This window comes from Ursus americanus, chromosome 29 (assembly GCF_024610735.1).
Source record: "Ursus americanus isolate L20-20 chromosome 29, mUrsAme1.1.p, whole genome shotgun sequence".
Lineage (NCBI taxonomy): Eukaryota > Metazoa > Chordata > Mammalia > Carnivora > Ursidae > Ursus > Ursus americanus.
This window is the reverse complement of record NC_142155.1, coordinates 23,435,596-23,449,907: the sequence shown is the minus strand read 5'-3', so window position 1 is coordinate 23,449,907 and position 14,312 is coordinate 23,435,596.

Sequence of the window (14,312 nt, the reverse complement as noted above, 5' to 3'; positions counted from 1 at the left end):
AGGGAGAGGGAGAAAGAGAATCTCCAGCAGACTTCTGATGAGCGAGGAGCCCTATGTGAGGCTCGGTCCCAGGACCCTGAGATCATGACCCGAGCCAAAATCAGGAGTTGGACGCTCAACCGACTGAGCCACCCAGGAGCCCCAACCAGATTTTTCTATGTGCTATAACCAGGTAAGGTTTCACCTCAAGTATGACCATCATATCGCTGGGGATTGGTATATACATTATTTTTAAAAAGAACCTTTCTTTATTCTCTCCTCTTTTCACCCTCCCTTTGCCCTATCTTTCTCTTTATCTGTCAGGTTATAGGGCTTTCAGCTGGAGGAATGACTCTTCTTCCACACTACCAACGCTTCAAGAAGAGTTCATGTAGCTAAAAATGAAAGGGCAACTAATCACTTATACAATTATTTCAATTTCATACACACACACACACACACACACACACACATACACACACACAGTCTCTGCTATATATTAGACATTGTTCTAAGTAATTTACAAATATTAACTCCTTCTATGCTTGTTAAAACAATATGAGTTAGGTACAATTACCTTTCCCATTTACAATGAGGAAACTTAGGGCAGGAGAGGTTAAGTAACTTGCCTGGGATCATAGAACCAGTAAGTGGGGAAGCTAGGATTGAAATCCAGGCAGCCTGACTCTAGTGACCTGTTGCTGGAGGAGACCATCGAGAGGACATGACCGCCTGTTGGTCCTCAAGCTGGATGTTGGTAATCAGAGGCTCCTTCCTCAACCCCTCCACTGTCCTTGGAACTTATGTTCTGCCTACCGTTCCCACAGTGAGAGCCATTTTCAAGGATGCAGTCTTGAGAGCACAATTTGTTGAGATTGTCTGGAATGAATACATGACTGAACCCAGTTAAGGATTCTACATAAACTTTTGAGATTCTAGTGAGCAGATGCAGCGATCTCATCTTAGGACCATCTCGGCAAGCCTCATATGTAAGTTCCCTTGGTTATTAAACCTGCCCCTTACCAATGTGGAGTGCTCCATCTCCTTCTTTGGTCTCTCCTTGCCTGCCGAGTATGCGGACCAGGTTACGAACCAACACCAACTGTGTAAGCCACACACAATGCAGTCCTGTGGTAATTCTTCATTCATTCTTCTTGATCTGTCTCCGGCATTGTTCTGTTGGGTTTCCTAAACATTTTTCCTAGGTATTACACATTTTTGGAGATAATCCCAGAAAATTCATTATTCTGCAAACCCTCCTGAGGTATTAGCCAGGTTTAAGTTATCTCATAGGAAATGGGAAAAGAGTGAAACTGGAGAGATGGAAAATGGAGTTCTGGTGCTGATAAGTTGAAAAGGACAACACTGAATGAATGCTAGTTAATGGGGAATCTCAATGGAACCAAAGGCTTCAAGGTTCCAGATCAACTCTGAAGAGTCTACTCCCACCCATGTTCCTTAATTTTTTTTCTTAGTTTTTACAATTGTCTGAGTGTAATGCTGTGATGGTACGGAGAATGTTTTGGATATGTATTTAAAAGACCAGCAGTCTAATTTCTACTTTCACTAGCTATGTAGGTTGGTAATTTAACTGCTTTGAACCTCAATATCCTCACCTATAAAAAAGAAATGCTAATAGCTGTCCTGCTTGCCTGCAAGATCTGTGCTTATGCTATGTAATTATTGTTGATAATAGTAATAATACTTTATGGTAACATACCTATAGCCAATCATAAGTGAAGTAAAGGAAAGAAGTAAAACTCAAGTCAGTATGTTTTACTGTTTATCAAAAGATTGGGTGGATCTTTTGGATTCGATGGTTTTCTTTTCTTTTTTATGTTTTCTGCTATTGAGCCCACATCAGCAAAATAACCAAATTTGCTTTTAGGGTGTAGGTTTTTAATTTTTATAATAATTTACTCATTAAGAAGTTCTCCAGGTAAATGTGCATTTGGTCCTTTAGAGATTCTGTATGTAGTTTTAAGAGTATTACAGACCCCTTGTGCATCATCCATCTCCTAAGGGACATGGACCTTTGGTTATAACCCATTTTTAAAGTTTCCATAGTTGCACCTATAATAGACCACTGGGAATAGGAATCTTCACTGAATTTGTCAGTGAATAAATGAGAGAAAGGTGGGTAGCTGTTGGGCATCCAGCAGCTTGAGACTGCACAAATTGTAGGGGAATTTTTTTTTGATCATTTAGATAAGAATATCTTGAACTGTATGATCTTTTTCTTTTTTTTGCTATGCATACTTTATTAGCTTTATAATATTCTCCAAATAATTTTTCTCGGACTGGAGAAGCATGTTTGTGAGTTGATGATGGCTATGAGTTTATAGAGTTTCAGGATTTGACATAGACCTGTAAGTATCCGATTCTTTGAGACTGCAAGAATGTAATCACATGGCCAACCTGTAATATGACATAGAGCAACCTAATTCCTTTTTTGAAAAGGAATTCTTGGCCTCCAAAGAAGCTGAGATGCAAATTATATGAACAGTAACTTGTTCATTTATTGCACAATGTGTGTGGAAACAAGTTTTTTTGGTCAGATTGTCCACTTTTTAATTTTAATTCCAGTTCGTTAACATACAGTGTTAATATTAGTTTCAGGTGTACAATATAGTGGTTCAACACTTCCATACATCACCTACCCAGTATTCATCACAAGTGCCCTCCTTAATCCCCATCTCCTATTCACACATCCCCCACCCCCCTCCCATCTGGTAACCATCAGTTTGTTCTCTATAGTTAAGAGTCTGTTTCTCAGTTTGCCTCTCTCTCTTTTTTACCCTTTGTTCATTTGTTTTCTTTCTTAAATTCCGTATATGAGTGAAATCATATGGTATTTATCTTTCCCCTATGGACTTAATTCACTTAGCATTATACCCTCTAACTCCATCCATGTTGCTGCAAATGGCAAGATTTCATTCTTTTCAATGGCTTAATAATATTCCATTGTATCTATATATCTCTTCTTTATTCATTCATCAGTTGATGGATACTGGTGCTGCTTCCATAATTTGGTTATTGTAAATAATGCTGCTATAAACATTGGGGTGCATGTATCCCTTTGAATTAATGTTTTTGTATTCTTTGGGCAAATACCCAGTAGTGCAATTGCTGGATCATAAAATAGCTCTATTTTTAACTTTTTGAGGAAACTCCATACTATTTTCCAAAGTGGCTGCATCAGTTTGCATTCCCGTCAACAATGCATGAGTGTTCCTTTTTCTCAACATCCTCGCCAACACCTGTTGTTTCTTGTCTTGTTGATTTTAGCCATTCTGACAGGTGAGAGGTGATATCTCATTATAGTTTTGATTTGCATTTCTGTGATGGCAAGTGATGATGAACATTTTTGCATGTATCTTGGCCATCTGGATGTCTTCTTTGGAGAAATGCCTGTTCATGTCTTCTGCCCATTTTTAATTAGATTATTTGTGTTTTTTGGTTTTTTGTGGGTTTTTTTTTTTTGGTGTTGAGTTATGTAAGTTCTTCATAAATTTGGATACTAACCCTTTATTAGATATGTCATGTGCAAACATCTTCTCCCATTCCATAGGTTGCCTTTTAGTTTTGTTGATTGTTTCCTTCACTGTACAGAAGTTTTTATTTTTATCGAGTCCCAAAAGTTTATTTTTGCTTTTGTTTCCCCTGTGTCAAGAGAAATATCTAGAAAAACATCACTACTGCTGATGTTGAAGAGGTTATTGCCTGGGTTCTCTTCTAGGATTTTTATGGTTTCAGGTCTCACGTTTGGGTCTTTGATCCATTTTGAATTTATTTTTGTTTATGGTATAAGAAAGTGGTCCAGTTTCCTTCTTTTGCATGTTGCTGTCCAGTTTTCCTAACACCATTTGTTGAAGGGACTGTCCTTTACTCATTAGATATTCTTCCCTGCTTTGTCAAAGACTAATTGACCATATAGTTGTGGTTTATTTCTGGGTTTTTTATTCTGTTCTATTGATCTATGTGTCTATTTTTGTGCCAGTACCATACTATCTTGATTACTACAGTTTTGTAATATAACTTGAAGTCTGGAATTGTGATGCCTCTAGCTTTGCTTTGCTTTTTCAAGATTGCTTTGGCTATTCAAGATCTTTTAGATATTTAGCAATTTTAAAATTGCTTGTTCTGAGATTTCGAGTAAGGATTGAATGTGTAGATTGCTTTGGGTAGTATAGACATTTTAACAATATCTGTTCTTCCAGTCCATAAGCATGAAATGTCTTTCTATTTCTTTGTGTCATCTTCAATTTCTTTTATCAGTGTTTAATAGTTTTCAGAATACAGGTTTTTCTCCTCTTTGGTTAGGTTTATTCCTAGGTATCTTATTATTTTTGGTGCAATTGTAAATGGGATTCTTTTCTTAATTGCTCTTTCTGCTGCTTCATTACTGGTGTATAGAAAAGCAACATGTTTCTGTATATTGATTTTGTATCCTGTGACTTTACTGAATTCGATTATCAGTTCTATCAGTTTTTTGGTGGAATCTTTGGGTTTTCTATATATAGTATCATGTCATCTGCAAATAGTGAAAGTTTCACTTTTTCCTTACCTATTTGGATGCCTTTTCTTTCTTTTTGTTGTCTGATTGCTGTGGCTAGCACTTCCAGTACTGTGTTGAGTAAAAGTGGCGAGAGTGGACATCCTTGTCTTGTTCTTGACCTTAGGGGAATAGCTTTCAATTTTTCCCCATTGAGGATGATGTTAGCTGTGGGCTTTTCATATATGGCCTTTATTATGTTGAGGTGTATTCCCTGTAAACCTACTTTGTTGAGGGTTTTTATCATAAATCGGTATTGTACTTTGTCAAATGCTTTTTCTGCATCTTTGGGAAGGATCATATGCTTCTTATTCTCTCTCTTAGATATTATGTATCATGTTGATTGATTTGTGAATATTGAATGACCCTTGCAACCCAGGAATAAATTCCGTTTGATCAGGGTGAATGATTTTTTTTAATGTATTGTTGAATTCAGTTTGCTAGTGTTTTATTGAGGATTTTTGCATCTATGTTCATCAGGGATATTGGTCTGTAGTTCTCTTTTTTAATGGTGTCTTTATGCAGTTTTGGTATCAAGAAGATGCTGGCCTCATAGAATGAATTTGCAAGTTTTCCTTCCTTTCCTATTTTTTTGGAATAGTTTGAGAAGAATACATATTAACTCCTCTTTAAATGTTTGGTAGAATTTGCCTGTGAAGCCATCTGGTCCTGGACTTTGGATTTTTAGGAATTTTTTAAAAAATCTTTTCTTATTTGTGTTTTTACTTGAGTCCTTTCTCTTATTTTCTTGATAAGTCTGGCTATAGGTTTATTAATTTTATTGATTTTTTTTCAAAGAACTAGCTCTTGGTTTTATTGATTTGTTCTATTGCTTTTTAGTTTCTATGTCATTTATTTCTGCTCTAATCTTAATTCTTTCTTTATGTCTGCTGGTTTTAGGTTTTGTTCATTCTTTTTTCTAGCTCCTTTAGATGTAAGGTTAGGTTGTTTATTTGAAATTTTTCTTGCTTCTTGAGGCAGGCCTGTATTGCTATAAACTTCCCTCTTAGAACTCCTCTTGCTGCAGCCCCAAAGTTTTGGACCTGTGTTTTTGTTTTCATTTGTTACCATGGACTTTTTTATTTCTACTTTTATTTCCTGGTTGACTCATTCATTGTTTAGTAGCATGTTATTTAACCTCCATCTATTTGTGGTCCTTTCAGATTTTTTTCTTGCAATTGACTTCAGGTTTCACAGCATTATAGTCAGAAAAGATGCATGGTATGACTTCGATCTTGAATTTGTTGAGGCTGGTTTTATGGGTTAATATGTGATCTATTCTGGAGAATGTTCTGTGTGCACTTGAAAAGAATGTGTATTCTGCTGTTTTAGGATGCAGTGTTCTGAATATATCTGTTAAATCCATGTGGTCCAGTATTTTCTTCAAAGCCATTGTTTCCTTATTGATTTTCTGTTTTTATCTGTCCCTTGATAGAAGTGGTAAAGTACCTTACTATTGTTGTATTATCAATCAGTTCCTTTATGTTTGTTATTAACTGTTTAATGTATTTGGGTGCTCCTATGTTGGGTGCATAAATATTTACAATTGTTTTATCTTGTTGGATTATCCCCTTTATTATTTTATAGTGTTCTTTGTCTCTTATAGTCTTTGTTTTAAAGTCTATGTTGTCCAATGTAAGTATTGTGACTCTAGTTTTCTTTTGACACCCATTTGTGTGACAGATGTTTTTCTATCCCCTCGTTTGCAATCTGCAGGTGTCTTTAGGTCCAAAATGAGTCTCTTGTAGGCAGCATATAGATGGGTCTTGTTTTTTGTTTGTTTTAATCCATTCTGTGACCCTACGGCTTTTGACTGGATTTAGCCCATTTACATTCAAAGTAATTATTGGTAGATATGTATTTATTGCCATTTTATTACTTGTTTTGTGGTTATTTCTGAAGATTTTCTCTGATCCTTTCTTTTCTTTCTCTCTTTCATAGTTTGCTGATTTTTTTTAGTGATGCATTTGGCTTTGTCTTTATTCTTTGCATACTTACTAGTGGTTTTAGATATGTGGTTGCTATTAGGTTTGTATATAACCTCTTTGGCATATAGCAATCTGTATTAAGTTGATGGTTGTTTAAAAAATAGTTGATGGTCATTTAAGTTTGAGCCCATTCATTTCCCCACTCCTCCCCACGTTTTAGGTATATGTTATTGTATTTTATATTCTTTTCGTGTGAGTTCTTTGACAGATTTTTTTAATAGAAATATTCATTTTTACTACTTTTGTGTTTCCTACCTTTATGCTGTCACTTTTGATCTCTCCCTTCCACTCAGAGTCCCTTTTAATATCTCTTACAAGGCTGGTTTAGTGGTCACGAACTCATTTAGATTTTATTTTTCTGGGAAACGTTTTATCTTTCCTTCTATTCTGAATGATAACCTTGCTGGATATGTTATTCTTGACTGCACAGTTTTCCCATTCAACACTTTGAATATATCATGCCACTTTCTTCTGGCTTGCAAAGTTTCTGTTGAAAAAAATCCTCTTGCATCCTTATGGGTGTTCCCTTTTAAGTTACTGCTTTTGTCTTGTTTCTTTTAAAAAAATTTTTACACTATATTTTGCAAGTTTAATTACAGTATTTCTTGGTGTGGGTCTGCTTTTGTTGATTTTGATGGGAGTTCTATGCCTCTTGGATCTGGACATCTTCTTTCCCCAGATTAGGGAAGTCTTCAACTATCGTTTCTTCAAATAAATTTTCTGCCCACTTTTCTCTCTATTCTTTTTCTGAGACTCCTATAATAGGAATGTTATTATTTTTGATGGAGTCACTGAGTTCCCTAAATCTATTCTCATTTTACATAGTTCTTTTTTCTCTTGTTAGTTCATCTAGATTACTTTATATTACTCTGTCTTCTAGGTCATTAATTCATTCCTCTGCTTCTTCCAATCTGATGTTTATTCTGTCAAGTGTGTTGCTCATATCATTTATTGAGCCCTTCATCTCTGCTATGTTATCCCTTATGTCTATGTTAAGGGTTTCACTCATGTCTTCCACTTTTCTCAAATCCAGTGCATGTCCTTATGATGATTGCTTTGAATTCTCTATCAGATGTTACTTATAACTGTTTCACTTAGATCTCTGGCTGTAGCCTTGTCCTGTTCTTTCATTTGGGATACATTTCTCTGTCTCCTCATTTTGTCTGCCTCTCTGGGTCTGTTTCTCTGTGTTAGGAAAGTCAGCTATGTCTTCTGCTCTTGAAAGTAATGACTTTATGAAGAAGAGGTCCTGGAGTGCCTTGGAAGGCAGTGTCCCCCATTTGCCAGATGCTGGCACCTCAGGAGAGTATCCTCTGTGCTTGCTTATGCCCTGCTCTTGTGTCTGAGTTACTTTTCCTTTCAGTGCAGTCATCTGCACTGACTCTTTGCCTGTTGTGGGCTGTGCTTGCTCTCTGTGTAGTTAGTGGGACCCAGGTGTGTCAGTTCTAAGGGGTCATGCCTGCCACAGAACTTGGGAGCAGGGCAGCAGTGTTAGCAAAATTTGTGCTGGGCCATTAGTCCTATCCTGGATTCCCCCAAGCCCTGTGGCAGGTGGGGCTATGAGCCAGGGTGGCGGTGGCTGGGGGCCTAAAGCCAGGTGCTTTTGGGCCTGGCATGGGACCATAGCTAGGGGCACGTGACTGGGCATGGTGCCTGGTGGCAACTGTGCATGTGTGGCTGAAAGCAGTTTTTAAAAAGTAGCAAGAGTTTTACATGGGTGTTTATGCTAAAACTGATCAAATGGTAAGCTTAAAATTTGTGGATTTCACTGTATATGAATGATACAAAAATACTATAAACAAACATTGAATTCTAGTAGATGGTATATATGTGAAAATATTTAAGGTTAGGTGTACTGTTGTTTATAACCCACTTTGAAATACATAAAAAAAATCTTATGGATTGACAAAAGGATAGATGGATAGATCCATGATAAAGCAAACAAAGAAAAATGTGAACAGTTGGAGAATCTAGGTGGTGGGTATTTGATGACTATTTTATAATTCTTCAGCTTTTTAATATGTTTCAACATTTTCATAAATACATGTAGCTAGGAGGGGGAGGAAAGTAGCTGAGGGTACGTCCCTACATCACTATAAATTCTTTTTGAGTGCCTTACTTCTCCTTTGTCAGCAAATACACTGATACAGTGTTCTGTACACACAGCCAGCCCATCAAAGAGAGAAAACTAACAGACAGGAAACAGGAGCCCCCTGAGTCCCCAGAAATGCCATTTGGGGTTATGAGCCTGGAATGTCCTAAGGAAAGGTATAGCTCTTCATTTGGCTTTTGCTTGTGTCAAACTTTGCCCTAAGCACTTTTGAATGTCACTCCTTTCAATCCTCCCAGCAATCCTCTAAGCCGGGGAAGGTAGAAGGCATTATTTTCACATTACAGATGAAGAAACTGAATCCAGAGGAGGGCATTTCTTTGGATTTTAGAAGGCCAGAATGATGAGAGAAAACTTCACCAGAAATTAGGTAACAAAAGGCCAAGTTTCATTAACACTGAAATGTGCTTTAATATCTAGCCTCTACTTATCTGTCAAGGAAATCAAAAGGAAAGAGAGAAGGATCATGACTTTTGGGAACCTTGATCTTGGAATTTCCTAGGATGGTCAAACGAAGCAGGCATTGATTCATTAACTCGGTAAGTATTTGCTGGGCATCCACTATGTTTCGAGTACTGTTTTAGTTGCAGGGGATATGACAGTAATCAAGACAGATAATGTCCATTACCTTGTGGACTTCCATTGTAACAGGCATCTGAAAAGTTAGTGATGGACAGCTTCAATCCCAGGAGAGATCTTTTTGTGAGGTCATGTAGGAAAGAACTCTCTCGTCCAGCAAGATATCTTTGTACCTGTAGGACCTAGCACTGAGCCCGCATATAGTGGCTTATAGAACGGGATAAAGGCCTTTAAAGTCTCTAAGCATCTGAAAGTTTATAGTGCTTCCCATCCCCATCTGCCATATATAATTCAAAATAAAACAATATGAAACTGAAAAATATGGGTGAAAAGTCGACCCAAGTTTAGATTTTTCCAGTGATGATTACATTCCTATGAAGTATTAAATCCTTCCCTACCGTAGCCTGACCAATGTATTTTCTCTGTGTATCCTTCCTTTGCCCTAAGCATGGGCTTACTCTGCCAGCTGGGGAATCCAGTCCTGGTACGCACTCATACACGTTTGTTAATTACAGAAAAAATAGTTTTAGAAGGGACTGAAGTTTCTCCAGGCCTAGCAGTGGTATCTACTTAATTCCATCTCAAACTAAAACATCTTTTATCATTATCTAGACAAATTCAGCATCATATCTCATCAAAGCCCATCTTTGCTTGAAATACTGGCTACCTTCTGTGTATTCAATCGTTTTAATATTTTGTTTTTTGTTTTTTTTTTTCTTTGTTCTGTTTACCTTAGTCACCTACTAAAATTACTCTAGCAAAACCTCAAGTGGCTTGTTGGTTTCCCAGGGGAGGAAGTGAGTCTTCCATAACATAGACAGAGGGAAGCACCTCTCTTACTTCTTTCTCTGTCTTGTATCTGGTTTTACTATCACTTTAAGCTGTCAGCCATGTTCTGAATGGTTTTATTTTTAGTTTGGATGTTTTACTTTTCTTATTAGTTTTTGGTCTTCCTATTTTATCATCATGTTGCTTTGGTATGTGAGTAATATTGCTTCGGTGTGATTTTGATAAGTATGAGGGGGTGGGTGAGCCCTCTCCTCCACCCCTCTCCTCTCCCAGGAACTGGCCCCCATCCTCTCAATCAAGAGATTTTATAATAGGAGGAACCATGTTGTTTCCACAGGGTTCTGGTCTTCTGGTTGGAACTAAGCTAGGCCAATCAGAAAAAGAACTAAAAGATTCAGGGATCAGCAGATCTGCTTTTTTTTTTTTTTTTTTTTTTTGAATAATGAAGATATAAACTTAGGCTACTGGCTATGACATTTCCCCCCCCAGAGAGCTGGGAAGCAGAAGTCTGACTGCTTATCTCCATTAGGAACTTTCCTGTTGGAAGCTTATGTGGATCCTTTCAGTGATTCTGACTTCAAAATCACAGCGGGATTGCAGGTTGGTCCACATCGGTTTAATTTGGGAAGTGTCCAGGGTTGGACCTGGCTGAAGTTATCAACTTCATCCCTAGCTCTCTTCCATCAGTGTTGTCTTTGATGGGGAAGTCACATCATTTTTCCAGAAACTGGAACATGCTGTCCTCATGATGTAACATGGTGTGTAGGATAAGCTATGACTAGGAACACATTTTTAAAACTTGAGTGGTGCATGCAACTCTTTAAAAAAATTCTCCTTCACCCATGTTGACTAACCAATATTTTGATTTAAGTGCAATCAATATATATAAAAATAAAACTTGCCATATACTTCTTATGTTTATAAATGTTACATGCCTATAAGACCAAATCAAATCTCTAAATTAAATAAATAATACTAGGTGAAAAGGATAATAACCATACTTGCAAAGCTTTTCCTATGTGCAAGGTCCAGTCTAAGTGCTTTATATCTACTTAGCTTACTAATTATCACGAGGCAGGTATTGTTCGAATCTCATCTGATGTACTGATGAGAAACTGAGGCACACAGTGCCTTCAGCTATTAAGTGTTGGAGTTCTACTTTGAACCCAGGAAGTTTGGCTTCAGAGAATGGGCACTCGCAATTATGCTAAGTTGCCTCTCTGAAAACCAGTGAGCAACATTAAAGTGACAGATGGCACTGATCAGTTAACATTAATTTGCAGAGAGCTGGTTTAACCTGGGAGAGATACATATGTGTGTCGACTTGGTTCTTTTGATTTAGAGCATGATGGATCATCCCACTCCAGTTACCATGATGATTCCTGCCATTATGTTCTTTCTTTAATAGTGAATGTTTTTTTTTAATTTTTTAAAAAAGATTTTATTTATTTGAGAGAAAGAGAGAGAGAACATGAGAGAGCGCACGAGTACGGAGGAGCAGGAGGAAGGGCCAGAGGGAAAGAGAAAAGCAGGCTCCCTGTTGAGGAGGGATCCCTATGTGAGACTCGATCTCAGGACCCTGGGTTCATGACCTGAGCAGAAAGCAGTCGTTCAACCAACTGAGCCACCCATGCGCCCTTTAATAATAAATGTTTTAATCATACATCTGTTATTTGGATGAGCCAATGTAATAATGCGCTAAGAAATAGTAAAACTAAAAAAAAAAAAAAAGAAAAGAAAGAAAAACGAAAAATGACTCCATTGTATATTTATTTATTAAACTGACTTAATGAACTTTTGCAAAGGCGGCATGAAAAATATAGGATCTGAGGAACACATTCTGGACAACATGCTGTGGGATCTTTTGACCTTAGAGGCGCTGACTAACCTGTCACGTGACCCCCCAAGTCTCCTACCATTGATTCCCTCATGGAACTGCAAGAGAGACCTTCATCTGATGCGTGGCCTTCTCTGGGCATCGACGTGATCACAAGCGATCGCAAGGGCAGGACAGCCTGGGGCATGACGGGTGTTTAGACTGCTGTGCAGATTCTCCAGAATTTACTTACGGTAAAGCATTTGAATCACCTGTGAGATAAAAGCTTCAAGTTTGTTACAAACCCGGGCTCTCTCAGAAGCCCGTTCCGTTGGGGTCTGTAAGCAGCGCCGGGCCGGGGGTGCCTCACAGACCCGGCTTGCGTCAGAGGCTGAGCGGAAGGCGGGCGGGCAGAGCACGTGGCGCCCCGGGGGGTGGGGGGCGGGGAAGCGCTGCGCGCGGTGGGGCGCCGCTCGCCAGGACTGGCTCTGGGCTGCGGGACCCGCGAGTGTGGGGGGCGGGGTGCTTCTGGTTCCGTCGCAGGCTCCTACGGTGACGAAGACCCTGGGCCGGCTGTGTGGGTCGCTCTTGTTTTGCTGAAGACGGACGGAGAACCCTGCTTCGTCCGCGTGCGGGTGACTTGGTGAATCTGCGGGCAGGACTCGCCTGAGCGGTGACCGTGGGGGCCGCAGCTTCGACAAGTCCTGTAAAAAGAGGGCTGTCTCCCGAAAAGAAGGTCCTGACGCGGGCTTGGCGGCGAGCACCGTCTTCCTGACTTGCTGTGCCACCAGCCCTCGGCGGGACTTCGCACCCCGGCAGTGCTCGGTCACTCCAGGTTGAGAGACGAAATGCACCCTGACCCCTTCTGAGGTCTCGGGAGGCATTTTTAGTTCCTCTGCGGCACCTGATAGTGTCAGGTGTTTTCGAAACATGATCCAGGGATTCACGGCCTTGAAGGACGTTTTCCAAAAGATGGCCTCTGAGAAAATGGCGGGATGCATTGTTTTCCTTCGGCCCCCTTTTCAGAGTAAGGGACACGGGACATCTGTCTTTCCGTCCTAATAGGCACTTCTCGGGAACGTTCTACACTCTTCCTGGCACGAGCGTCAGCTGGGGCTGCGGTCAGTTCGCCCCAGGTAGGACCAGATTAGTGAGGAAGTCGATCAGCGGGCCCTGCCTTTCCTCCCGGGATGTGGCTAAGAGGCTTTTGAGATCTCCTAAGAGCTCACTTGCCAGGTTCCCACGGGGGCTCATTACGGGGAAAGGAAAATTTTCATGGTCATTTTTGGGACAAGCTCAGCTCAGCTAATGAAAAACCGGAGCAGGAAGCTGAGGAGATAGAGCTCCCACATGAGAACCTCAGAGAGTATTTTTTTAAAAATAGAATATACCAGGTTTATAAAAAAAATTAGTTGTAGACCTTTCCCTTTGCAGCTATGAAATTAAATATTAATGAAAGAAATGTGCGTTTAGTTCTGGTCCAGGAAAGGGTGCCACGAAGATGATAATATTGCCTAGCTGACACTCTGCGTTCTTTTCCCCCTGGCTAGTGGTGGGCTGCACTGATTCTCTCCATTTTCTCTGGACTGGTGCCCTTTGCGTCTGATAGCCTGTTGCCATGGTATCATCCAGGCAGCTTCTCTGCAGAGGGGGCTGTTAACGGCCTTTTCTATTCTCAGTATCGGGGAGGGAGTGGAGAGGGGGAACAACATCATTTAACTACTCAGATTAGTTGAGTAAGTCCCATGAATGTTAGTGAAATAATGGTGAAAATAATTGCGTGCAGAGGAGTTAAAAATAATCCCTTGATAAAATACTCTTCACACGCGGTGTGTACTTCGGAATTGTATGTGTGTGTGTCTGTGTATGTATGTATGTACGTATGTATGTATGTTTGGTTTGAACTTTCCAATCCTTGATCTACTACTGAAATTTACCTTAGAGGATTTAGACAGATTATCTTCTTATTAGATAATATACAGTCAGTTGACATAATACTGTTTCTGATCGGACAGAACTTCTGTAAATAAAAGTGCTTTCTTTATAGTAATTTAAAAATGTTTCTATTAATCCTATAGAAGTTTTCTTTCTTTTCTTTTCTTTTTGCTGTGGTTATTGATTATTGTCAACATTGCCTAGCTTTTAAAACTGCTGATTGTTTTAGTAGATTGTCTCTCATTTTGGTAACTTTAGTTTTATAACTTCCTCAGAGTCAGCAAAATCCCTCCAAATCACTGTGTCTTTGAATAGCTTAATGAAATACTTAGTTCTGTTTCTAAGCAGTTTGTTTATTCGCCTCTATAGTCTACATTTTTTTAAGTGACCCAGTTAAACCTTTAAGTTTGAATGTACTGAAGACATAGCTTCGCTCACGTATCTCTCTTCAACATCTCAACAGAAGTTATGGGAGAGAGGACCATTTGTGAGAGTTATAGTGCTAGCAACTTTAGAATATCTGAAGAAAGGGAAAGAATAAACTATGGCAGAGTGAAAATA